We start from the raw sequence: 26623 nt of genomic DNA on the forward strand, positions 1-26623 counted from the left end.
ATGATCAAATTAGCCTGATATCACCCACCCATAGATGGGCATATCGGGAGAATATCTGCTCGCTTGGTGACCTCACCAAACGAGACTTACAGCGTATGCCCACCTTCAGTTTCAATATAAAGTTTAAAATTCTATAAAATAAAACTATATGAATAAGCTATATATTGGGTAATTTTATTTTTTAATTACGAAAAAATGATTCAGATGTGTTAGTACAGGTATGGGACCTGTTATCCAGAATGCTTGGGACCTGGGGTTTTCCGGATAAGGGATCTTTACCTAATTTAGTTTAGTAGATTTAGTAGTTTAGTAATTTATTAGAAAAGGGAATAATTTAACCATGAAATAAACCCAATAGGACTGTTCTGCCCCCAATAAGGGGTAATTATATCTTAGTTGGGATCAAGTACAGGTACTGTTTTATTATTACAGAGAAAAGGGAATCATTTAACCATGAAATAAACCCAATAGGGCTGTTCTGCCCCAATAAGGGGTAATTATATCTTAGTTGGGATCAAGTACAGGTACTGTTTTATTATTACAGAGAAAAGGGAATCATTTAACCATTAAATAAACCCAATAGGGCTGTTCTGCCCCAATAAGGGGTAATTATATCTTAGTTGGGATCAAGTACAGGTACTGTTTTATTATTACAGAGAAAAGGGAATCATTTAACCATTAAATAAACCCAATAGGGCTGTTCTGCCCCAATAAGGGGTAATTATATCTTAGTTGGGATCAAGTACAGGTACTGTTTTATTATTACAGAGAAAAGGGAATCATTTAACCATGAAATAAACCCAATAGGGCTGTTCTGCCCCAATAAGGGGTAATTATATCTTAGTTGGGATCAAGTACAGGTACTGTTTTATTATTACAGAGAAAAGGGAATCATTTAACCATGAAATAAACCCAATAGGGCTGTTCTGCCCCAATAAGGGGTAATTATATCTTAGTTGGGATCAAGTACAGGTACTGTTTTATTATTACAGAGAAAAGGGAATCATTTAACCATGAAATAAACCCAATAGGACTGTTCTTCCCCCAATAAGGGGTAATTATATCTTAGTTGGGATCAAGTACAGGTACTGTTTTATTATTACAGAGAAAAGGGAATCATTTAACCATTAAATAAACCCAATAGGGCTGTTCTGCCCCCAATAAGGGGTAATTATATCTTAGTTGGGATCAAGTACAGGTACTGTTTTATTATTACAGAGAAAAGGGAATTATTTAACCATGAAATAAACCCAATAGGACTGTTCTGCCCCCAATAACGGGCCCTATACCTGTACTTATTATTATTTCAAGTAAGGGAAAGCAGGAATACTCAGACAGGCTTGGCTCTCAGTCAGAGAGGAAATATAGAGGAGAGAGCAGAGCCAGATCCGTTGTACTTTTTCGGCTGCAATCAAAGTCTTAAATGAAAAGCTGAACTTTCCCTTCCCGCTATCCCCGCGCGCTCTCTTATCTCTGAGTCTCCCCATGAAGCCATCCCCTGTCTGAGCTTTTGCTTTTTCCGCACATCTCTTCTGCCCTTTTCCAATGCTTTGTCATGTCACTCTGACCACAGTCTTGTTGTGCCAGATCCGTTTCATTTTCTGCATGACTTCACTCGGATGGACGATTCAAGCTGTGATTTCCAGGCTTGATTTCACTCTGTTGATCCAGTTATACCTGTAAAAAGCTTTAAAGTTCAAAAGAGTTGGACGAACAATATGCTGAAAGTGCGCCCTTCAAGAACTTAGTCGATAGCACAAAAACCCCCAGTCAAAATAAATCTAAGACCTTTGATTGATTATTCTCCCTATTCATTCGCAATAAAAGGACAACTTACAGGTGTTTTATGTGTGCACTCTACTCTGCTATTAACGCACAGTATCAGTCAATTAAAAACACATCTACATTTACAAATCATATTATTTCCATGCCACTGTTTTTTGAACCTTACAGCTTCAGCCATATATTAATCAATGAGTATTTTCTGTAGAACTGACTAAATAAAACAAGCAGAATACCCAAGGCTATTGTGATACTAATATGTACAGTTAGGGGCTGATTTACTAACCCACGAATCCGACCCGAATTGGAAAAGTTCCGACTTGAAAACGAACATTTTGCGACTTTTTCGTATGTTTTGCGATTTTTTCGGATTCTGTACGAATTTTTCGTTACCAATACGATTTTTGCGTAAAAACGCGAGTTTTTCGTATCCATTACGAAAGTTGCGTAAAAAGTTGCGCATTTTTCGTAGCGTTAAAACTTACGCGAAAAGTTGCGCATTTTTCGCGTAAGTTTTAACGCTACGCAAAATGCGCAACTTTTTACGCAACTTTCGTAATGGATAGGAAAACTCGCGTTTTTACGCAAAAATCGTATTGGATCCGAAAAATTCGTAAAGAATCCGAAAAAATCGCAAAACATACGAAAAAATCGCAAAGTACCGATCATTACGAAAAAAACGCAATCGGACTCCATTCGACCCGTTCGTGGGTAAGTAAATCAGCCCCTTAGTATTAGTGATGGGCGAAATGTTTCGCCAGGCATGGATTCGCGGCAAATTTCCGCGTTTCGCCATCGGTGGATTGTTTCGCGAAACGGATGAAAAAATTCACCGCGGAAAAATTCGCTGCACGTCCAAAAATTGTCGCCGGCGTCAAAAAATAATTGTCGCGGGCGTCAAAAGAATAGGCGCGCGACAAAATAATAGCCGCGCGACTAAATAATAGCCGCGCGACGAAATAATAGCCGCGGGCGACGAAACAATAGCCGCGCGACAAAGTAATAGCCACGGGCGACGAAACAATAGCCGCGCAACGAAATAATAGCCGCGTGTGACGAAACAATAGCCGCGCGACAAAGTAATAGCCGCGGGCGACGAAACAATAGCTGCGCAACGAAATAATAGCCGCGTGCGACAAAACAATAGCCGCGCGACAAAATAATAGCCGCGGGCGACGAAACAATAGCCGCGCGACAAAATAATAGCTGCGGGCGACAAAATAATAGCCGCGGGCGACAAATTTTTTTTGTCGCACGACATTTTTGCCGTTTCGCAAATTTTTCGCCGTTTCGCTGATCTTTTTAAAGATTTGCGAATTTTTCGGCGAAGCGAAACGGAACAGATTCGCTCATCACTAGTTAGTATTAGTGTTTGTATATATAGTTTATGTATGTGAGTGTATAGATTGGTAAGTATAGGCTGTGGGTGCTGGGTTTACTTGGAAGGGTTGAACTTGATGGACTCTGGTCTTTTTTCAACGCTATGTAACTATGTAACTATGTAACTATCTAACTATGTAAAATAGACTGCTCTCTGCCCATCGTATCTGACATTAGAGATGTAGCGAACTGTTCGCCGGCGAACAAATTCGCGCGAACATCGGGTGTTCGCGAACGCGTATGTTTGCGAACTTTCAGCGTATGTTCGCAGTTTGGGTTCGCGCCGCGTTTTGCGCCGCGTTTTTTATCGTCGCAAAAGTATTGTACAATACGCCGCACAAGTCACACATGGCGTTTTTCCGCAAATCCCGTTTTCATGGTGTTTAACGCAACATAGCAAAAAAAAGCCGCGGATTTTCGCTAGAATAGCTTGCGTTTTTTGCGCAACTCTGTGCCAACAAAGTATTTTTCAGAGAAGTTTTTGCCCTTGATCCCCCTCCTGCATGTCACTGTCCAGGTCGTGGCACCCTTTAAACAACTTTAAAATCAGTTTTCTGGCCAGAAATGGCTTTTCTAGGTTTTAAAGTTCCCCTTCCCATTGAAGTCTATGGGGTTCGCAAAGTTCGCGAATATTCGCGGGTTTTGGCGTAAGTTTTTTTTTTAGGTTCGCTACATCCCTATCTGACATGGATGGATTATTATCATAATAATGATTAAAGCAATACTGTCATGGGAAAACATGTTTGTTACAAAACCCATCAGTTAATAGAGCTTCTCCAGCAGAATCCTGCATTGTCATCTGGTTTTCCCATGGGGCTAGCCATATTCTTCATTTCCCAGGGTGCCACAGCCATGTGACCTGTGCTCCGATAAACTTCACTCACACTTTACTGCTGCGCTGCAAGTTGGAGTGATATCCCCCCCCTCACCCCCAGCAGCCGATCAGCAGAACAATGGGAAGGGAGCAAGATAGCAGCTCCCAGTAGGTATCAGAATAGCACTCAATAGTAAGAAATCCAAGTCCGGCTTGGGACTCCTCCAGTTACATGGGAGTAGGAGAAACAATAGGTTAGCTGAAAGCAGTTCTAATGTGTAGCGCTGGCTCCTTCTGAAAGCTCAGACTCAGGCACACTTTACTGCTGCGCTGCAAGTTGGAGTGATATCCCCCCCCCCCTCACCCCCAGCAGCCGATCAGCAGAACAATGGGAAGGGAGCAAGATAGCAGCTCCCAGTAGGTATCAGAATAGCACTCAATAGTAAGAAATCCAAGTCCGGCTTGGGACTCCTCCAGTTACATGGGAGTAGGAGAAACAATAGGTTAGCTGAAAGCAGTTCTAATGTGTAGCGCTGGCTCCTTCTGAAAGCTCAGACTCAGGCACACTTTACTGCTGCGCTGCAAGTTGAAGTGATATCCCCCCCCCTCACCCCCAGCAGCCGATCAGCAGAACAATGGGAAGGGAGCAAGATAGCAGCTCCCAGTAGGTATCAGAATAGCATTCAATAGTAAGAAATTCAAGTCCGGCTTGTGTGCCCTTTCCAGGTTAAGGGAGAGTTTCCTCTGAAATTCAGCAGTAACCACTAGGTGGCGGTGTTCTGCCATATAAAAGAGGATGACTCACAAGCTTTGAGGTCTTTGGTCCTGGGACCTCACTTCTGTCAGAGGTTAGCTACAGGATTCAGTTATATAATTCACTTAGACCATTTATAGTCACTCTAGGGGGCACATTTATGTATCCACGAACACTCCGAGCGTTCGTTTTAGCAGTCCGGTCTTGCACAACTTTTTCGTACCTTGCACAGCTTTTTCGTATTTTTACAGCGAAAAAATCAGATCGGTTTTTCCGCTGTTTACAATGGTTCGGTACGAAAATTTCGTGACTTTCGGATCGCCAATACGATATTATTGTGACTAATACGATTTTTTTGTAAGCATTTTCGGGATATTTGCAATCTTCAGAAATTTTCTTTTCCAATCCGAATTTTTCCCATTCGGGATTCGAACTCGTGTTTTGATAAATGTGCCCCTAGGTGTGAAAGAATAGACATGGTATCTAGTAAGGGCAGTCTGAAGCCCCTCCAAGGAGATTAGTGAGGTTATTACCTCCCGGCATTACTGGCTGTAGTTCAGGTGGTAGCTAGGGACCATAAAGGAGAGATTTCCTAAGCGAAAGGAACTTCTGGTGTGAGTACCAAGTCCTAAGAGAGAGGGTCTCTTGGCGGGAGTACTGGGAAGGTTCCTAAGCGAGAGGGTCTCCTAAGGGAAGTAAAGGGAGAGATACCTGAACCTGCATATCATATTACTGGATACTGTTTGATACAATAAAGAAGTTTATTTGGCTAATCAGCAACTTCCAGTCTCCTGGTCAATTCTTAATGAGTGGACCCTCAACTGCCTGGTAAGCAACAACCCCTAAGAGAAGGGAGTAAGGTCTCGGGAGTTGCCTAAAGGGAGGTCTGAGAAGTTTCCCACCAGAGGGGTGTTCCAGTCCAACCAGTCCCTACCCTGGGTGGAGGCATGCCATTAATCAGTAGAGATGTAGCGAACTGTTCGCCGGAGAACTAATTCGCACAAAAATCGGGTGTTCGCAAGTTCGCAAACTTTTAGTGATGTTCGCAATTTTGGGTTCGCCTTAGCTGGAGCCAAATTTTGACCTCTCACCCCAGAGCCAGCAGATACATGGCAGCCAATCAGGCAGCTCGCCCTCCTGGACCACCCCTGGACCACTCCCTTCCATATATAAACCGAAGCCCAGCAGCCATTTTACATTCTGCCTGTGTGTGCTTGATGAGTTAGCATAGGGAGAGAGCTGTGCAGGGGTTTGAGGGAGAGTTTAGGTAGCTTTGCTGACTAGTAATCTACTTTCTACTGCTTTGTATGTACCTCCTGGGGACAGCTGTCCTGTGCTGATCATCTGCTGTAACCCAATAGTCCTTGTAAAAGCAGTTTATTACACAAGTTTAAAAATGTAGTGTGATTTCTGCCCTTTACAGCACAAAACGCAACGCTGTGTCAACAACGTATTTTTCAGATAAATTTTTGCCCTTGATCCCCCTCCTGCATGCCACTGTCCAGGTCGTGGCACCCTTTAAACAACTTTAAAATCAGTTTTCTGGCCAGAAATGGCTTTTCTAGGTTTTAAAGTTCGCCTTCCCATTGAAGTCTATGGGGTTCGCAAAGTTCGCAAAAGTTCGCACTTTTTGGCAGAAGTTCGCAAACGGGTTCGCGAACTTTTTTTGTGAGGTTCACTACATCTCTATTAATCAGTGTACCTGTTCTTCCAATAAGCGGAGTCACAGGACTCCTGTAGCACCACCCACAAGTAAATGTTTGTTAGATCTCATGCAGTAGCAGAAGAGGGCTAGATATATATAAATAAGGACACAATGGTTGATTCAGGAAGCCCAATAATTTGCAGGTCAATATTATAACAATTCCGTAGCATGATGTGCCTCTGTTTGTTTCCAGAGCATGTACAGAAATAACGGGAGAAAAAATAAAAGCTCTCTCTCCTCGCATGTCCTACAGGATGTTCAACAATGTTCTTTTACCAAAACAATGAAGCAAGAAATCCAAAAATGGATTACAAGATCAGTATATTCAAAGCAGCTACAACTTGCTGCAGGCACCATACATAATTCTTTCAATAGTCGCGCGCGTGTGTTTGTTTCTCCCTTTCATCATTGCAGAGACTGTTGCAGACCGATGGCACGGAAAAATTCTTTTGCAAATTTTAATAGTCTTCATCGGCACAAGCAAAACAGGGCCTTCTAGCAGATCGCTTTAAACACGGGCATTTCGTTTTTCGATTTTATTGCGCCCGTAATGTATTCAGAGTTGTTCAAAATAAACCTTTAAAGCAACAGGAAGGCATTATCTGTCATTCAAAGTGTGGATTCTGAGATCCAAATGTGCGATAAAGTGTAGCGTAGCGATACACTAGTGATGAGCTACTTTTTTCGGCAGGCATGGATTCATGGAGAAATTACTCATTTCGGCAGTGGTGGCTTTTTTCGGGAAACTTCTGCAAAAATTGACCACAATCACGTAAAAAAAAAGTCACAGCTGCATCCAAAAAAGTTGCGCTCACTGCAAAAAAGTCACAAGAGTCAAAAAAAGTTGCGGCCATGTCAAAAAAGGCCACAGTCGTGTCAAAAACGTTCTGTGTATCTAAAAAGTGGCAGATACGCTCATCACTAAGATACACCCAAAAAATTGTAATTGAATATAAAAAATAGTATATTGCAATTTAAGAGATAACTTTATCCAGATTCACAAAACTCCAAATGCACTATAACAATCAAGAGATTCGATTAAATGAGGGTGTTAAATAGTGATGACCGAAATCTGTCCCGCAAAACTACGACAAATTCGCAAAATGGAGAAAAATTCACCAAACGCAAGTGCTTTATGACTTTTTTGACGCACACTAGTTTTTTAATCAACCGTGCCCTTTTTTAAAAAATTTTTTTGTCATAACTAATTTTTGCCACAGTTATGTGCAGAAAATTGTGACTTTTTTTTTAACAATATTGAGATTTTTTATTGCGATTTATTTGGCTCAACTGTGTTTTTGATGCTCCTGCATCTTTTTTTACTCCCTCTGTACATTTTTGTTGTGGAAAATTCTTTCCAGCGTTTCACACAAAAATTTGTGACTGCAACTTTTTTGACCGGATCATGATTTTTTTTGGATGCATCCCCCCCCAAAAAATGTTGTGCGCATCTAAAAAGTGTCAGATTCGCTCATCACTACAATACAAACAAAATATTGTATTTGAATATAAAGAATAGTATCTTGTAATTTAAGAGATAACTTTGTCCAGATTCACAAAACTCCAAGTGCACCATAACAATCAAGGGATTCAATTAAATAGTGATGTCATAACTCATTTTTGCCACTGTTATGTGCAAACAATTGTGACCCTTTTTTTTTTTTTTTACAATATTGAGATTTTTTTACTCGCCCAAAACTTTTTTGATGCAATCGCGATTTATTTGGCGCAACTGTGTTTTTGATCCTATTGCTTTTTTTTTTTTTTACTCCCTCTGTACATTTTTTGACCGGATTGTGATTTTTTCAACAGGCATGGATTTGCAGCAAATTTTTGCATTTCCGCATTGGTGATTTTTTTAACGAAATTCCTGAAAAAAATAGCCACGAAAAAAATTATTCACGAGTCAAATGAAGTGGAGGTTGCGACGAAAAAAAAGATGCAGGCGACAAAAAAAGTTGTGCAACAAATGCGTTTCGCTGTTTTGTGAATTTTCTTGTCATTTCGCGAATTTTACAGCGAAGCGAAATGGGACAGATTCACTCATGACTAATCTGATACCGTGTGTTATTGATTCCATCTCTCATTGTGCCAGTAGCCACACTCCTCTCAGTCTTTCCTTCCACATCTCACACATGTGCCGCTGCATTTCATCCTATTATTTTTCCTTTGCTTTTATCTATGAATCTCGCTAACTCGGAGTCAGAAACCCACATCTTCCTCTGAGCTGTCTTGCTCAGGAATGCGCTAAATACTTCAAACGCCTCTCAGTGGCATTACAGTGATCCGCTACATGCAGAGCTCCCCTCGTATTTGTACCTTACTAATCAGTGCTGCCATTAAATGCATTTACACCTCCCTGACTAGCGCTGTCGGGCTCCCATAGAACCACTCAGAATCAGAACCGCGAGCAGCAGGAACCTCTCTTCAAAGTTCTTTTTATTGTGAATGTTGCGCTTTCCATTTATTGCTTTGTGTCAGTGAGATGTTAGAAAAGGTTGTCATTCCCAAACTGTAGCGTAGGGTATACTACAGTTCCTAAAAATTGTCTAAAAACTATTGCCTATTAGTGATGAGCAAATTTTTTCACCAGGCGTGGATTCGCAGCAAATTTCCTCATTTCGCCATTGGCGAATAGTTTGCGAAACTTCGGTGGAAGGGATTTTTTTTTTGTTGCACGTCAGAAAAAGTCTGCGGTCACGCAAAATTGGGCGTGGTCGGGCCAAAATGGGTACAGTCGTGGCAAAATGAGTGCGGCGACAAAATAATAGATGCAGGCAACAAAAAAATAGACACGGGTGACAAAAAAAGATGTGGGTTAATGGTTAAATGATTCTCTTTTCTCTGTAATAATAAAACAGTACCTGTACTTGATCCCAACTAAGATATAATTACCCCTTATTGGGGCAGAACAGCCCTATTGGGTTTATTTAATGGTTAAATGATTCCCTTTTCTCTGTAATAATAAAACAGTACCTGTACTTGATCCCAACTAAGATATAATTACCCCTTATTGGGGGCAGAACAGCCCTATTGGGTTTATTTAATGGTTAAATGATTCCCTTTTCTCTGTAATAATAAAACAGTACCTGTACTTGATCCCAACTAAGATATAATTACCCCTTATTGGGGCAGAACAGCCCTATTGGGTTTATTTAATGGTTAAATGATTCCCTTTTCTCTGTAATAATAAAACAGTACCTGTACTTGATCCCAACTAAGATATAATTACCCCTTATTGGGGCAGAACAGCCCTATTGGGTTTATTTAATGGTTAAATGATTCCCTTTTCTCTGTAATAATAAAACAGTACCTGTACTTGATCCCAACTAAGATATAATTACCCCTTATTGGGGGCAGAACAGCCCTATTGGGTTTATTTCATGGTTAAATGATTCCCTTTTCTCTGTAATAATAAAACAGTACCTTTACTTGATCCCAACTAAGATATAATTACCCCTTATTGGGGGCAGAATAATCCTATTGGGATTATTTCATTTTTAAATAATTTTGTAGTATACTTAAAGTATCAAGATCCAAAGGAAAGTTAAAAATTACGCAAGCTTTATCAGAAAATACAGCCATAAGCACTCACAGAAATGCTGCACTAAGTCCTCTATCAAAAGAAACACAGGATTTCCTTTCTTCTTTTATGTACACATGTTCTTCTGTGTCAGAAAAAATCCTTCAGGGCACGGGCACAAGTCTGCACTGCTCTCTCCTCTCTCCCCCTCCCTTCTCCTGCTCCCCCTCAGATCAGATTTCACTCCTCCTCCCAACAAGCTACCGTGACCAAGCTAAAATGGCAGCTGCTATCACAAACAGAGGAAGCTTCTAGGTATGGTAATGCTTTCTGTTGAATAAATATAGCATTCTAGATTGCACTAATTTGTCTAATCTATTGGGAGTAAAATGCCAAAATGTCTTTGCTTCTCCTGTAAGTTAAAAATATAACTTCATAGAATCTAAAGAAAAGAAAGGGAAATTGAAAGGGATAAATAAAGTATAAGGTGTCTTAAATCTCTTGTTGGCGTCGGTATTATGTTTGGCCAATCAAACGCAACCAAGCGAATCATACTGTGCTTTAGCAAGTGAAGACTCCTGGAAGAGACAGATGGCAGGAATAAAAATGTTCATATGGTTGAACATTCACACAAGAGCAACATTCCGCCGAAGCCCCCCATTCCCCCAATATACCATATTACCCTCATCCCCCCCCCCAACACATATATTTCTACTTCTGAAATTCCTCTTCCTTCCCCTCCCCCCCACCAAATGCCAATTTTAATTGATCAAATCAATTTGCCAAGCCTTTCATTGAACAACACAAGTTCTGAAACGGATGCAATCAAAGCGAGTGGAATAATCCCGCGGCATTCGGGAAAAGGTCAGGAATATTTCTGTAGGCGCAATTTTCCTTTCAGCTATTTTGTCAGTTATTTCAATCACTGACCTTACATATATTATTTTCATTTGGAAAAAAAGAGAGAGAGAGAGAAATCAGGTAGATTTTTCAGCTCTGGTAATTTTTAAATTAAGCATGGCGTCTTTTCTGCTTGACGTATTCCGGCATATTTCCCAAGAGACCCGGGTCATGCAAATACTTGCTCACAAGCTTTTTACTAATTGTGTACTGAAGCTTGTAATGAGTTTCTTTTAAATGTTTCACAGTACTGGTTTTCATCTTTGTTAATCACAACACATCTCATTTTTAATTTCTTCTTTGAGATGAACATTTATCGAACCCCGGCGAGTCGGTTTTTTGGAGGTATAACAATACATGGGGTTAGATTAATCAGACACCGGTAAAACAGCGTTATTATTGTTAGCGAAATCACCTCTGCCTTTTCTAGGGAAAATGATATTGTTTATCTATTGCAGCAAGAGTGGTAGCGCTCAGCCAAATTCCATGGCATATTTACAAGGTTTGCTTTGTATTCGACACGTAGTTATTAATAGAAATGTTTGTTAAACAACAAAAGAAAGAGGCCTTAATGATTTCTGTATTATATTGCTCACAAAAATAATAGACTCCTCCTATTTATTTCCAGATGGAGTAACCTTAAGGGGCACATTTATCAAAGTACGACAAGGCGAAATTTGTATTTTTTCTAGTTTACAACTTTTTGCGTATTTTCTGTGATATTTTTGTTAATTTGCGAGACAATTTGTGCGACAAAATCAAATTTGTCACAACATGTACGAAAGTTTCGGAATTTATTCAAGCTTCGGTATGGTGACTTTCCTTGGGCCAGGTTGGAGCTGCAGAGTGCCATTGAGCCCTATGGGAGACTTTCCTTGGGCCGGGTTGGAGCTGCAGAGTGCCATTGAGCCCTATGGGAGGCTTTCCTTGGGCCAGGTTGGACCAGGTTGGAGCTGCAGAGTGCCATTGAGCCCTATGGGAGACTCTCCTTGGGCCGGGTTGGAGCTGCAGAGTGCCATTGAGCCCTATGGGAGACTTTCCTTGGGCCGGGTTGGAGCTGCAGAGTGCCATTGAGACCTATGGGAGACTTTCCTTGGGCCGGGTTGGAGCTGCAGAGTGCCATTGAGCCCTATGGGAGACTTTCCTTGGGCCGGGTTGGAGCTGCAGAGTGCCATTGAGCCCTATGGGAGACTTTCCTTGGGCCAGGTTGGAGCTGCAGAGTGCCATTGAGCCCTATGGGAGACTTTCCTTGGGCCGGGTTGGAGCTGCAGAGTGCCATTGAGCCCTATGGGAGACTTTCCTTGGGCAGGGTTGGAGCTGCAGAGTGCCATTGAGCCCTATGGGAGACTTTCCTTGGGCCGGGTTGAAGCTGCAGAGTGCCATTGAGCCCTATGGGAGACTTTCCTTGGCCCGGGTTGGAGCTGCAGAGTGCCATTGAGCCCTATGGGAGACTTTCCTTGGGCCGGGTTGGAGCTGCAGAGTGCCATTGAGCCCTATGGGAGACTTTCCTTGGGCCGGGTTGGAGCTGCAGAGTGCCATTGAGCCCTATGGGAGACTTTCCTTGGGCCGGGTTGGAGCTGCAGAGTGCCATTGAGCCCTATGGGAGACTTTCCTTGGGCTGGGTTGGAGCTGCAGAGTGCCATTGAGCCCTATGGGAGACTTTCCTTGGGCCGGGTTGGAGCTGCAGAGTGCCATTGAGCCCTATGGGAGACTTTCCTTGGGCCGGGTTGGAGCTGCAGAGTGCCATTGAGCCCTATGGGAGACTTTCCTTGGGCCGGGTTGGAGCTGCAGAGTGCCATTGAGTCTGCCTGTTTTGCCTGCAGTTTACGAGCTCTCAATACAAAAAAGTTGCGACAATTTACGGAAAAGTCGTAACGGCGACGAAAAAATCGCAAAAAATAAGAAAACGTCGCAAAATGTTCATTTTCCAATCGGAATTTTTCCCATTCAGATTCGAATTCGTGGGAGTAAATCAGCCCAAGGCAATTCTCAGCATTATCTATGGCAGGGGATTTTCTTTTTTTTTTTAAAGTAGTCATGAAAAAGTAGCTACTACTAAGTAGCTCTGTGTGTCTTCACCCTTAATCTTCATAGTTTTCTTTATGGTATTTATAGTTTCTGAATTGGGGCATTTTTGTTCACATTTTTGTTTGCCTGGGAATGTCCTTCATTTTCAAAGCTGGTGATTGTTTCACTCAATATGACAAGGCGGAGCCCACTTTAATAAAAAGATGCCTCAGACAAAACTACTTAAGGGTTTCAGCTTTCATTTTTTCCAATTTGAGGAGCCATTCATGGTTTGACTATGGAGAAGTCCAGGGACTTGGCTCATGAGAGAATTCCTGTGTGGATTTAGGAAGCTTTACTAAGTAGCACATTTACTAGCGTGAGCAAAAATTTTTTCATTAAATTCTCAAAAATTCAGTTTAACAGTGAATTTATTTTGGGTATGTGGAATTTTACTTGTTGTTTTAACTATATAGCCATTTGAAAAGAAACACTTCCACCCAATACTTCTCCCGCTTTGCTTTACCAACTTGTTTATTGATTGACCCCTAGTGATGAGCGAATCTGTCCCGTTTCGCTTCACCATAAAATTCACAAAACTGCAAGAAAATTTGGGAAAAGGCAAAAAATTCGCGAAATGCATTTGTTGCACAATTTTTTTTTCGTCCGCAACCGTGCCCTTTTTTTATGTGACCACGCCTTTTTCTGACACAACTGCATCTGATTTGACGCATCCGCACCCTTTTTGACACGACCGTGCCCAATTTTTCCACTGCAAATTTTCACATAAGTTTCGCAAAACAATTCGCCAATGACGAAATGCAGAAATTCACTGCGAATCCATGCCTGGCGAAAACTATCGCTCATCACTATTGACCTCCCATTTAACATATTTTGAATTCTAGATTTTCTTTGTATTGAATTTATTTCGGTTTGAATAAAAATAATTATAAAGAAAGTTAACTTGCCATTTATTATAATGCTATTGATACTGGCCTCCAACATTGTATTGGTTAGTAGCTGTCTAACTCGGAAATTCGTTATTGCTTATTCCCATAAACAAATCCTATTTCCCTCTCTCTCTGTCACTATTTTATCGACTTAAGTTAACAAACACAAGTAAATGACACGTGCAGCCCTTAATTGGTGTCGTTATTAGCTCCTGTGATTTAGCAAAGGAAGCAGAAGACTTTCATTTAGAGGTCAATGAAGCGAATCTGCCCGGGACTCATCAGATTAAACTTTAGCATTAATACAGCAAATTCAATTAACACTGATTACAAACTCTTTAAGATGCACAGCTGTTGAGTTGGACATTGTTTGTTATCAAATAAAGGCGACGTTGTTTCCCTTTTGTATCCTTTACACATAACAACTTGATATTTTTGGCCAAATTTGACCAAAATATGTAAGCTCACTTGTCATGTCAAAAACTTTTATTATAAAGGCTTCCTACTGGAATCTAAAATACTGTTGATTACATTTCTTTCTTATACAGGTAAATGTTTGCTTTTTATTGGCTAAATTAATTTGTCAGTCACTGTTTGCATAAGCATTTGCTCACCTACGATTGGCTAGAAAAGTGTATGGTCTACAAATACTTGGATAGATATTGAAGGGGGGAAGTTGTTAACCTAGATGGCCATTAATATAAAAAGTAATATAAGTAGTGATAAATAGTGATGGGCGAATCTGTCCCGTTTTGCTTCATTAAAGATTTTTTGGATTTTTTGTGAATTTTCCTTGCGAAAAGTCGAAAAATCTGCGAAACACTTTGGTGAACGATTTTTTGCCATGCGTGTCTCTTTTTATTTGTGACACGTGGCTTTTTTGCAGCGACCGTGACTTTTTTTGACGCACAACAAATTTTTTCACTACGGATTTCCGATGAAGTTTTGCTAAACAATTCGCCAAAATGTGGAAATTCACTGGTGAAAAAAATCGCTCCTCACTTGGGATAAATGAAAAATTTGCTAAACTGCTAAAAAATTTCACGAAACAGCATAATATTTCTGAAATACGGCTACCACTTTTTTGACTTGTGTGACTTTTTTTGACATGGCTGCAATATTTTTGAGGTGACCATGAATCTTTTGATTGACTCCACAACTATGACGCGACTGCAACTTATTTGACATGGCCACAACTTTTTTTTACGTGACTGCAATTTTTTTTGTGTGATTTTTTTTTTGCCGTGCCTACGACTTTTTTTATGCAACTGCAACTTTTTTATGCAACTTTTTCCTCAGTTCCCAAATTTTTGTCACTGCAAATTTTTGAGCCACTTTTGGAATTTCACAGTGAGTCCATATCTGGGAAAACATTTCTCTCATCACTAAATATAAGTTATTAAAATGTGATTCGTTGAGGTGTCCATAAAATTCTTTCCTAAGGAACTAAAAGAGAAACAGTGGAAATTTTAAGTAAAATAAACATCTATCTACTGAATTGAACCCCCTACATGCATACAAATTAAACCTTCTTACGTTTAGGGTAGGGCAACAATACACAGTGTGCCAAGGCTTTGCTCCGTTAATCTAGACTGCATTTGTACATATAAAAGAAAAAAACAATTGTGAAGTATTTAACGATTACCAAAAATTATTACACTTCATTGAATAATGCTTGAATCACGTAGACAGAGTATTCTTGATGACTTGTCTATCGTTAAGAAGAATCTATAGATAATCTAACTGAATTATGGGTATGTCTGGTGTGTACCAGAGTCATTAATTATACCTAAACAGACTTGAACTCTGGTCTATGTAGCAAGCTGGTGGTGCATTTCCATTCTGAGCCACGGGAAGCTTTTAGAGTTTGCTATTGATAGTAATACTAAAAGACATTTGTTACCTCCTCTGTCTAGGTTGCCTCCGCCTCTAATGTCGATAAAGCCAGTTGCTAGCAATTCTGACACCAAAGGCCTATATAAGCCAGCCTCTATCTACGCCATACTGCTGGACCATGGTTAATTGGGGATCTAGCCTATTGCTTAATTCCTTTCTCTTGATCTATGTAATCTGATTTCCTGTTTTGACCCTGACCTGCTATTAAGTTCCTGCCTAGCTTTCCCTTGATCTTCAACATCTGATTTTCTGGTTTGAACCTGAACTGCTATTTGGACTTGCTCTTTCTCACCACCCACCTAAACCTTCAGTTTGCTTCATGGACTTGTTATTGTTAGCCTCCTGCCTCAATCACTGGTGTGCTATGGCAGGAGCTACTATCTACCATCTATACCAACTTCACTAATGGTTCACCTCCTTAGGGCATTACACTTCTTACTTGGTCCTTATGTTCTGGGCTCCACAGCACTTCCACTTACAGCATTAGGTGGAAACCAAAGAGGAAATATTCCCTCCACTAATATAAACAATGGACAGGACGTTTATGGGAACAAATTCCTTCCCCCAGGGCATGGTTTACGAGAACCAGGACTTCCTGAACCAGTAGGGGAATTAATACCTTGGGTACCCTTCACTCTCAAATAACACTTTTTAAAAAAAAAAATATATATATATTGTTATTGTTAGCCTCCTGCCTCAATCACTGGCCTGCTATAAGGATTTGAGTGTTTCATTGCACCTTGCACTGATCTGGTGTGTTGTTTTCATAATATAATCAAGCAAAATATGTGTATTACCTGCATTATACAACATTGCTACCTGCAAGTCAACCACCCGTGGCCATATGTGACAATACCTGTACCTTCTGTATATTGCCACAAAAACCTACATATCTATGGGACATATGTCTGCATTAGTATCAGTAACACCTCTTGGTTAGTGATGAGTGACTCTGTCCCGTTTCGCTTCGCCATTAAATTCGCGAAACGGCAAGAAAATTCACGAAATGGCGAAAAATTTGTGAAACGCACTTGTCGCACGCTTTTTTGTCGCCCGCGTCTTTTTTGTCTTCCGTGTCTATTTTTTTTGTCACCTGTGGTTTTTTTTGTCGCGACCATGCCCAATTTTGACGTGCGACAAAAAAAAAATTCCACGAGACAAATTTTTCCATAGCGAATTTTCACGGAAGTTTCCATGTCTGGCAAAAAAATTCGCTCATCACTAGAATCATCATTGTAGAGTTTAGCCATAAACCAACAGCCTTCTCTCATTCTACCTTCATCCTATGTTCTTCAGCACCCACTTTGCAGAGGTTCCCAATATACAACATATGTTAAAAGAAGAGAGAAGGAAGGGCTAGTAGGATAAGAATCCATATTGCCATAGGGGAAACCAGTGCCCATATTTTAGCTACTCATGGTCATTGTCAGTAACATAACATTATGATTTTTTTTAAACTTTATTTTGGCTATTTCGTCCTAGTTATCAATAAGGAAAGAAAAAAAAATTGAGAAGCTTTGCTGTCGTTAGGAATAATGAAGCTTGAAACTTTTGTATTTATAGTAATGTTCAACCAATTGAGTTGTCTATAAATTATTCTATTCCACAGTGATTTCTTATGTTTATTTGAAATATGTGTCCCTGATCTGTGAGTAATATATTGAACTTTAGATGAATTCATGCCCTTACTTCCTCAGGCATAAAGATATAAACTCAATCTTTTATACTGTGATTGAAAATGATGGGTTTTTCCTCTCAAAGAGCTGTTTTTTTATTTATTTATTTTTTTAAAACAATAAACAGATTTTCCTGAAACTTCCCTTTTGTTTAAACATTTCAATCTTAACCATCATAATTACCAGCCTATTTTGGGGGATAATAGTAATGTTCTGAAAGGAGCTTGGTTTGTCTGTTAAGTACTCACTATGTATTTCTTTAACTGCATACTTCTCAAAATTTTTTACCATAATATCAACTGACCTGAACAGTTCTTTCCATGCCAGTTTTAATGGCCAAGAGAGGGAAATGATTGTTTAGTGATGAAGGAATTTTTTCACCAGGCATGGATTTGCTGCGAAATTCTGCTTTTTGGCATTGGTGAATTTTTTAAAAATACTTCCACTAGCATGACAACAATTCACAGACTGAGGAAAAAATCACGGTCGCATGAAACAAGTTTCAGTTGCGCCAAACAAAGTCACGGACACATAAAAAACATCATGTCAAAAAAGCTGCAGTCACGTAAAAAAAGTCACTAGTGTGAAAAAAGTTTTGCTGTAGCCGCATTTCCAAAATTTTTATCGATTTTGTGATTTTTTTTCAGCAAAGGGAAACGGGACAGATTCGCTCATCACTAATTAAGTTTACGCAAGGAAGAAACTGCCCCTTCTAGAGTCAGCACATAAATATAAAATATATAAAAAAACAAGTCAGATAGGAAGGAAGGAAGGAAGGAAGGAAAGGAAGGAAGGAAGGAAGAAAGGAAGAAAGGAAGAAAGGAAGGAAGGAAGGAAGGAAGGAAAGGAAGGGAGGGAGGAAGGAAAGCAAGGAAGGAAAGGAAGGGAGGGAGGGAGGGAGGGAGGGAGGGAGGGAGGGAGGGAGGGAGGAAGGAAGGAAAGAAAGGAAAGGAAGGAAAGGAAGGGAGGGAGGAAGAAGAGAAGTAAGGGAGGAAGGGAGGAAGAAAGGAAGGAAAAGAAGGAAAGAAGGAAGGAAGGGAAGGAAGGAAGGAAGGAAGGAAAGGAAGGGAGGGAGGAAGAAAGGAAGTAAGGGAGGAAGGGAGGAAGAAAGGAAGGAAGGAAGGAAGGAAAGGAAGGAAGGAAGGAAGGAAGGAAGGAAGGAAAGGAAGGGAGGGAGGAAGGAAGGAAGGAAGTAATGGAGGAAGGAAGAAAGGAAGTAAGGGAGGGAGGGAGGAAGAAAGAAAGGGAGGAAGGGAGGGAGGGAGGAAGGAAGGAAGGAAGGAAAGGAAGGAAGGAAGGAAGAAAGGAAGGAAGGAAGGAAGGAAGGAAGGAAGGAAGGAAGGAAGGAAGGAAGGAAGGAAGGAAGGAAGGAAGGAAGGAAAGGAAGGAAGGAAGGAAGGAAGGAAGGAAGGAAGGAAGGAAGGAAAGGAAGGGAGGAAGGGAGGAAGAAAGGAAGGAAGGAAGGAAGGAAGGAAGGAAAGGAAGGAAGGAAGGAAGGAAGGAAGGAAGGAAGGAAGGAAGGAAGGAAGGAAGGAAGGAAGGAAGGAAAGGGAGGGAGGGAGGGAGGGAGGGAGGAAGGAAGGAAGGAAGTAATGGAGGAAGGAAGAAAGGAAGTAAGGGAGGGAGGGAGGAAGAAAGAAAGGGAGGAAGGGAGGGAGGGAGGAAGAAAGAAAGTAAGGGAGGGGGGAGGAAGGGAGGAAGGAAGAAAGGAAGACAGACATCTGGTGAAGATGTTATAATCATTCATGATAGTTCAAAAAGTCTGCTCCACACAAAGATAAAGAGGAATGAGAGGGAGAAATAAAAAAGGCCACCAGTATGATTACACATTATTTTGGCAGATCCTGGAGGATAGATGTTGCAAATGGTAAGTGTTTCAAGCTGCCTCTACAGAGCTCCAAAGAGTCCTACTAGCTTGAGTCCCTAACTAACACTACCTAGTAGTGTGCTATGGCAGGAGCTACTATCTACCATCTATACCAACTTCCCTAATGGTTCACCTCCTTAGGGCATTACACTTTTTACTTGGTTACAACACTTACAGATTCCAAAACACTTACAGCATTATGTGGAATCCAAAGATGAAGTTCTCCCTCCACTAAACGATTGATAGGATGTTTATAGGAACAAATTCCTTTCCCCAGAGCATGGTTTACCAGTACCAGGACTTCCTGAACCAGTAGGGGAATTAAAACCTTGGGTACCCTTCACTCTTAAATAATGCTTTTTTTTTTTTTAAGGGCTAAATTTGTACTGAGCTCATAACCTCTTTCAAGAAACTGTGAACAACTATGCAATCCAAGAAGAAATGAAAGAAGGCTCCTGTTTCTACAGCAGGGATAGATTTACTAAAGGCTTAAATAAATTATTTTGCTGTGTATCATATTTATGTAGTTTTTTTTTACATTGAGTCAACTTCTGATGAAAAAATAAAAAATCTCAACTTTAAGTCTGATTGAATTTGTAAATTGGGAAAAATAGGATAGTTTGCCAAAAAATTTATGCAAGAATGCCCATTACATCTGATGGTTTTCACAGCGTGCATTTCTATTGTGATGATCTTACTTATGTTATTGGTATGGCCAACTCTACATTGAGTTTTGTGGCGGTATTTCAAGCCACCTTGACTGGGCCAGTTGCCAGTTGACTGGGCCACTTGTATCTTTCATTTTTCAGATGACTGGGCAAATCAGAGCTTCAGTCAGACAAACCAAGTCTATGGGGCTGATTTACTAATCCCTGAATCCCGAATCCCGAATGGGAAAAAAATCGGATTGGAAACGAACATTTTGCGACTTTTCGTATTTTTGCGATTTTTTCGTCGCCGTTGCGACTGTTTCGTATCTGTTACGACTTGCGCGAATTGTCAAGACTTTTTCGTAGCCGTTACCACTTGCGCGAATTGTCGCAACTTTTTCGTATTGAGCGCTAGTAAACGGCGGGCAAACCTTTCCGATTTTTTCGCGACGGCGACGAAAAAATCGAAAAATACCGGTCATTACGAAAAAAATGCATTCGGATGCTTTCGATCCATACGTGGATTAGTAAATCGGTCCCTATGTCTCCGTGAACTGTGTCAAACCTCATCATACTGAGCACTCAACTCTCTTCGACTCAACTCATATTCTATTTGTAGTGGTAAGCAGATGTTTACATTTGAAATATATTCAATATTTACATTCAGAGTCATCACATGACTGCACCCCATCTTCCACTGCTCACCATTATTATTAGAAAAGAAGCAACGTCTTGATCTAGAATTGTATATTGTCTTTTATTTAAGGCTTTTGTAACTAAAATCTCATTGTTTAAATTGTTTCTCAGTTACAGGTATGGGATTAGTTAGTTATCTCATTTTCCAGAAGGTTCAAAATTATGGGAAGCCCATCTCCTATAGACTCCATTATAAGCAAATAATTCTATTTTTTTTTTTAATTGATTGATTTCCCTTTTTTTTGTAATAATACAACAGTACCTGTGCTTGATCCCTTATTGGGGGCAGAACATCCCTATTAGGTTTATTTAATGGTTAAATGATTCCCTTTTCTCTGTAATAATAAAACAGTACCTGTACTTGATCCCAACTAAGATATAATTACCCCTTATTGGGGGCAGAACAACCCTATTAGGTTTATTTAATGGTTAAATGATTCCCTTTTCTCTGTAATAATAAAACAGTACCTGTACTTGATCCCAACTAAGATATAATTACCCCTTATTGGGGGCAGAACAACCCTATTGGGTTTATTTAATGGTTAAATGATTCCCTTTTCTCTGTAATAATAAAACAGTACCTGTACTTGATCCCAACTAAGATATAATTACCCCTTATTGGGGCAGAACAGCCCTATTGGGTTTATTTAATGGTTAAATGATTCCCTTTTCTCTGTAATAATAAAACAGTACTTGTACTTGATCCCAACTAAGATATAATTACCCCTTATTGGGGGCAAAACAGTCCTATTGGTTTTTTTTAATGGTTAAATGATTCCCTTTTCTCTGTAATAATAAAACAGTACCTGTACTTGATCCCAACTAAGATATAATTACCCCTTATTGGGGGCAGAACAGCCCTATTGGGTTTATTTAATGGTTAAATGATTCCCTTTTCTCTGTAATAATAAAACAGTACCTGTACTTGATCCCAACTAAGATATAATTACCCCTTATTGGGGGCAGAACAGCCCTATTGGGTTTATTTAATGGTTAAATGATTCCCTTTTCTCTGTAATAATAAAACAGTACCTGTACTTGATCCCAACTAAGATAAAAGTATCCCTAATTACTTTAACATAATAGAATGTATAAAGGGAGTCTTTTTTCATGGAATTTATGGCACAGAGTAAACAGTTTCAAACCTTAAACACTGACCAATGCTCAATCTACCACTTTTGAAAGCAATTCATTAATAAAATCATCAAACCCTATTTTTGGGCATTTTTTTTCTCCTTAAACGTAAATATATAACGTTGGCGGGTTATTGTGGCAGCGCTTTGCTTCATCCATTAGTCCCATGCCCTACAGATGAGCACATTCATTTAAATTGACAATAATTCAAGACTATGATTGTCATATGGATTCGTTTACTGACACCGCGATGTCTCTCGCTGACAGGTCAAGTTGCATGTCATATATTTTGTGCTTTAAAAACAACATCTCAGTAAACTTGGCAAGTAGTCAAATCTAGAAGAGGTGACATTAATTGATTCTGGCAAAAGGGAAAAAAAAAGCTTTAAAAAATATATCTGGCAGAACGAAAGCTTTTCCAGTTTAGCTGTGGCCGCGAGCCATGGGGTAATACAACATCAGCTGAAAATAGCTCCTGGTCCAACACATGGAGATGCCATCTCATCATTAGACATGTCCTGAGCAGATAATGTGTGGCAGGAACCTTTCCGTTCTCTAGAAAATTCTTCATTTAGTAGAATTATTTGTTGAACATAAGGCATTTAATTCATTTTAGTGTTTATTAGAAAAGCTTTTTACACTATTGTTTTGTGTCTCTGATACCATTAGTGATGAGCGAATCTGTCCTGTTTTGCTTCTCCAAAAATTGTGCAAATCTTTCAAAAGATTCACAAAACAGTGGAAAAATTAACAAAACGGGCCATCACTAATAATCATATATAGTGATGAGCGAATTTGTCCTGTTTCGCTGTGTCGAAAAATTCGCGAATCTTTTAAAAGATTTGCAAAACAGCAAAAAATTTGCAGAACAGTGAAAATGCCGCGCATCAAAAAAAAAATTGTCGCTCATAACTATTCTTTTGTCGCCCGCTGATAATCTTTTGTCACCCGCGGCTATTCTTTTGTCCCATGGCTATTCTTTTGTCCACGGCTATTCTTTTGTCACCCGCGGCTACTCTTTTGTCGCGTAGCTATTCTTTTGTCGCGCGCGGCTATTCTTTTGTCACCCGCGGCTACTCTTTTGTCGCGTAGCTATTCTTTTGTCGGCCGCGGCTATTCTTTTGTCGTGCAGCTATTCTTTTGTCACCCACGGCTATTCTTTTGTCACGCGCTATTTTGTCTTTTGGCTTTTGTCCCACGCGGCTATTCTTTTGTCACCCACAGCTATTTTTTTGTCGCCCACGGCTATTCTTTTCTTGCCCACGGCTATTCTTTTGTCACGCGGATATTATTCAACAGAAAATTTTTTCATCCATTTCGCGAAACAATTCACCAATGGCGAAACGCGGAAATTCCTTTCACCATGCCTGGTGAAACATTTCGCCCATCACTAATCATATATATTACAAAGGACATCATTTTATGTTTATACAGATACTGGAAGGAGAAACTAAATTATGCTAAATGTCTATGAAGATTCCCATTCATCCAGGTCATGATATACAGTATCTAGTAGAATTAAGTCTAAGGGGCTGATTCATCAAAGTACGAGTTTGAATCCGAAATGGGTAAAGTTCGGATTAGATACGATAATTTCTAAAGATCGCAAATATCACAGAAATGCTCACAAAAAATTTGTATTAGTCACGATAATATTGTATTGACGATCTGAAAGTCACGAACTTTTTGGATCTGAATGATTGTAAACGGTGGGAAAACCTTTCTGACTTTGAACTTTCTGTGCATGATTTTGGAAGCCTCCCATAGGGCTCAATGGCACTCTGCAGCTCCAACCTGGCCCAAGGAAAGCCTCCCATAGGGCTCAATGGCACTCTGCAGCTCCAACCCGGCCCAAGGAAAGTCTCCCATAGGGCTCAATGGCACTCTGCAGCTCCAACCCGGCCCAAGGAAAGTCTCCCATAGGGCTCAATGGCACTCTGCAGCTCCAACCCGGCCCAAGGAAAGTCTCCCATAGGGCTCAATGGCACTCTGCAGCTCCAACCCGACCCAAGGGAAGTCTCCCATAGGGCTCAATGGCACTCTGCAGCTCCAAACTGGCCCAAGGAAAGTCTCCCATAGGGCTCAATGGCACTCTGCAGCTCCAACCCGGCCCAAGGAAAGCCTCCCATAGGGCTCAATGGCACTCTGCAGCTCCAACCCGGCCCAAGGAAAGTCTCCCATAGGGCTCAGTGGCACTCTGCAGCTCCAACCTGGCCCAAGGAAAGTCTCCCATAGGGCTCAATGGCACTCTCCAGCTCCAACCTGGCACAAAAAAAGTACAAAAAAGTTGCCCAAATTAACGAAAAAGTTTGTTTAAAAAAGCACAGTATGAAAACTATTCAGGAGCGATCGTACTTTGATAAATGTAATTGATCGCAACTAAGACATAAACAATCCTTATTGGATGCAAAACAATCTTATTGGGTTTTTATTAATGTTTTATTGATTTTTTTTAGTAGACTTAAGATATGGAGGTCCAAAAGACCCCTTATCCAGAATACCCTTGGTCCCAAGCATTCTGGATAACGGTTCCTATACCTGTATTTGTAAATATAATTGCAACTAAAAGCAGCTCTTCAATAGTCACAGCCAAACAATTTCAATAGAAATGACATTTTTACTTCAAAACCCACTGAAAATGTGTCATTAATGTACATTGAAAAGTGGATTAGAATTACAATGTATTTCATTGTATAAAAAATAAATAAATAAGGGGGAGGAACACTTTATATGAAAATACAATGAATCAACTGGGAATCCTTATGGATTAGCAAATATTCAACAATAATTCCCCTAAAACTTCCCATTCACTGAAACAAACAAATTGATTCTTGTTAAATTCTACAATCGAAATGTTTTTATCCTCTATCATCTTTTTGTTTCTTAACCTTGTGCAATTTCCTGTCCTGTAATAAATCATCCCCTTAATTAATTACCCTTAATCACCAATAATTGCTTATATGTAAGTATTAGCTGAAAACACCCATGAGTTCCTTCTATGATTATATTTGGGTACTTGGTGCCATTTTCCAACTCCCTCTTTTTGTTCTGTCACCGCAATTATCATGTGCCCGTGATATGCACATCCATTCATTAGCTGCATATACTGCCTTGTACTAATTATCTTCAATTAATTGATCTCACTGAGCCTGCAAATAAGTGTCAGATTTCTGGATAAACCTTTAGATCACAGTTTATGTGCAATTATCCTGGTTATTCTTTCTGCTTAGCACTACTGTAATTTATATTCATAATGGACTTATTTTGTTTGCTGGTTCAATGCTATTTGTTAGAATCAGTAAAGAGAAATGCTTTAGCCTATCACATACAAAAATGTTATCAACATAATCATATTCTTATTCTGCTTTAATCATATGTACCCAGTTGATGAATACTGATTACTTTCCCTTTATTTTGGCTAATTGGTATATACCAATCTCACTCTTTATCCCTCTGTTTAACTATATTCTCATCATTCTTTCTTTTTACAGAAAAAATATGATTAAATAAAACTTTATAAAGATTGTTCATCATTCACTGCTCCTGTGAAGCTTACAATCTATGGTACTTTTACATTCTCACAACACACGGAACACAATAGGGTTCTTTTTCATCACAAGCTAATTAGTATTTTTTCAGTTGTTTTGGCAGTTTGGGAGGAAACTACATAATCCTTTACAATTCCTGCAGGCATTGAGTGCATAATAACTGCTTGCAGATAATGCACTTCCTTTTCCTTCTTTTCCTTCCTTTCCTTCCTTTCCTTCCTTTCCTTTCCTTTCCCTCCCTACCTCCCTTCCTTCCTCCTTTCATTTCCTTTCCTTCCCTTCCTTTCCCTTTCCTTTCTGTTCCTTCCTTTCCGTTCCTTCCCTTTCCTTCCTTTCCTTCCACTTCCTTTCTTCCCTTTCCTTTCCTTTCCTTTTCTTCCTTCCTTCCTTCCTTCCTTCCCTTCCCTTCCCTTTCCTTCCTTCCTTCCTTCCCTCCCTTTCCTTTCCTTTTCTTTCCTTCCCTTTCCATTCCTTTCCTTCCCTTTCCTTTCCTTTCCTTTCCTTCCCTTTCCTTTCCTTTCCTTTCCTTTCCTTCCCTTTCCTTTCCTTCCCTGTCCTTCCTTTTCTTTCCTTTCCCTCCTTCCCTTTCCTTCCCTTTCCTTTCCTTCCCTTTCCTTCCCTTTCCTTTCCTTTCCTTTCCTTTCTTCCCTTCCCTTCCTTTCCTTCCCATTCATTTCCTTTCCTTCCCTTTCCATTCCTTTCCTTTCTTCCCTTCCTGCCCTTCCTTTCCCTTTCCTTCCTCTTCCTTTTCTTTCCTTTCCTTTCCTTTCCTTCCTTTCCTTTCCTTTCTTCCCTTCCCTTCCCTTCCTTTCCTTTCCTTCCCTTCCCATTCCCTTCCTTTCCTTCCCTTTCCATTCCTTTCCTTTCTTCCCTTCCTGCCCTTCCTTTCCCTTTCCTTCCTCTTCCTTTTCTTTCCTTTCCTTCCTTTCCTTCCTTCCCTTCCTTTCCTTTCCTTTCATTTCCTTTCCTTTCCTTTGCTTTCCTTTCCTTTCCTTTCCTTCCCTTCCCTTCCCTTTCCTTTCCTTTCCTTCCCTTCCTGCCCTTCTTTTCCTTCCTTCCCTTCCTTCCCTAGTTTCTGTGTTTTTCAAAAAAGTCTATTGTGCAAAAAAAGGATAATTCTCTAGATCCTATTACTTCGTACAGCAATTTCCAACAACTGTGACTCAGAATGGCCCATTGTTTGTTCAAAACACATGCAGAGATGGTCATCCTGTCTAGGGGAAAAAGACCAGCTGCCAACTTTCTTCCATGCTTGGTCAAGTGGATAAATTACAGATGAAACAAATGTAGCCTAGACCTTTGGCTCAGATGGTTCATCATATCAAACCACATTGCCCCATT

This window comes from Xenopus tropicalis, chromosome 1 (genome assembly GCF_000004195.4).
Source record: "Xenopus tropicalis strain Nigerian chromosome 1, UCB_Xtro_10.0, whole genome shotgun sequence".
Lineage (NCBI taxonomy): Eukaryota > Metazoa > Chordata > Amphibia > Anura > Pipidae > Xenopus > Xenopus tropicalis.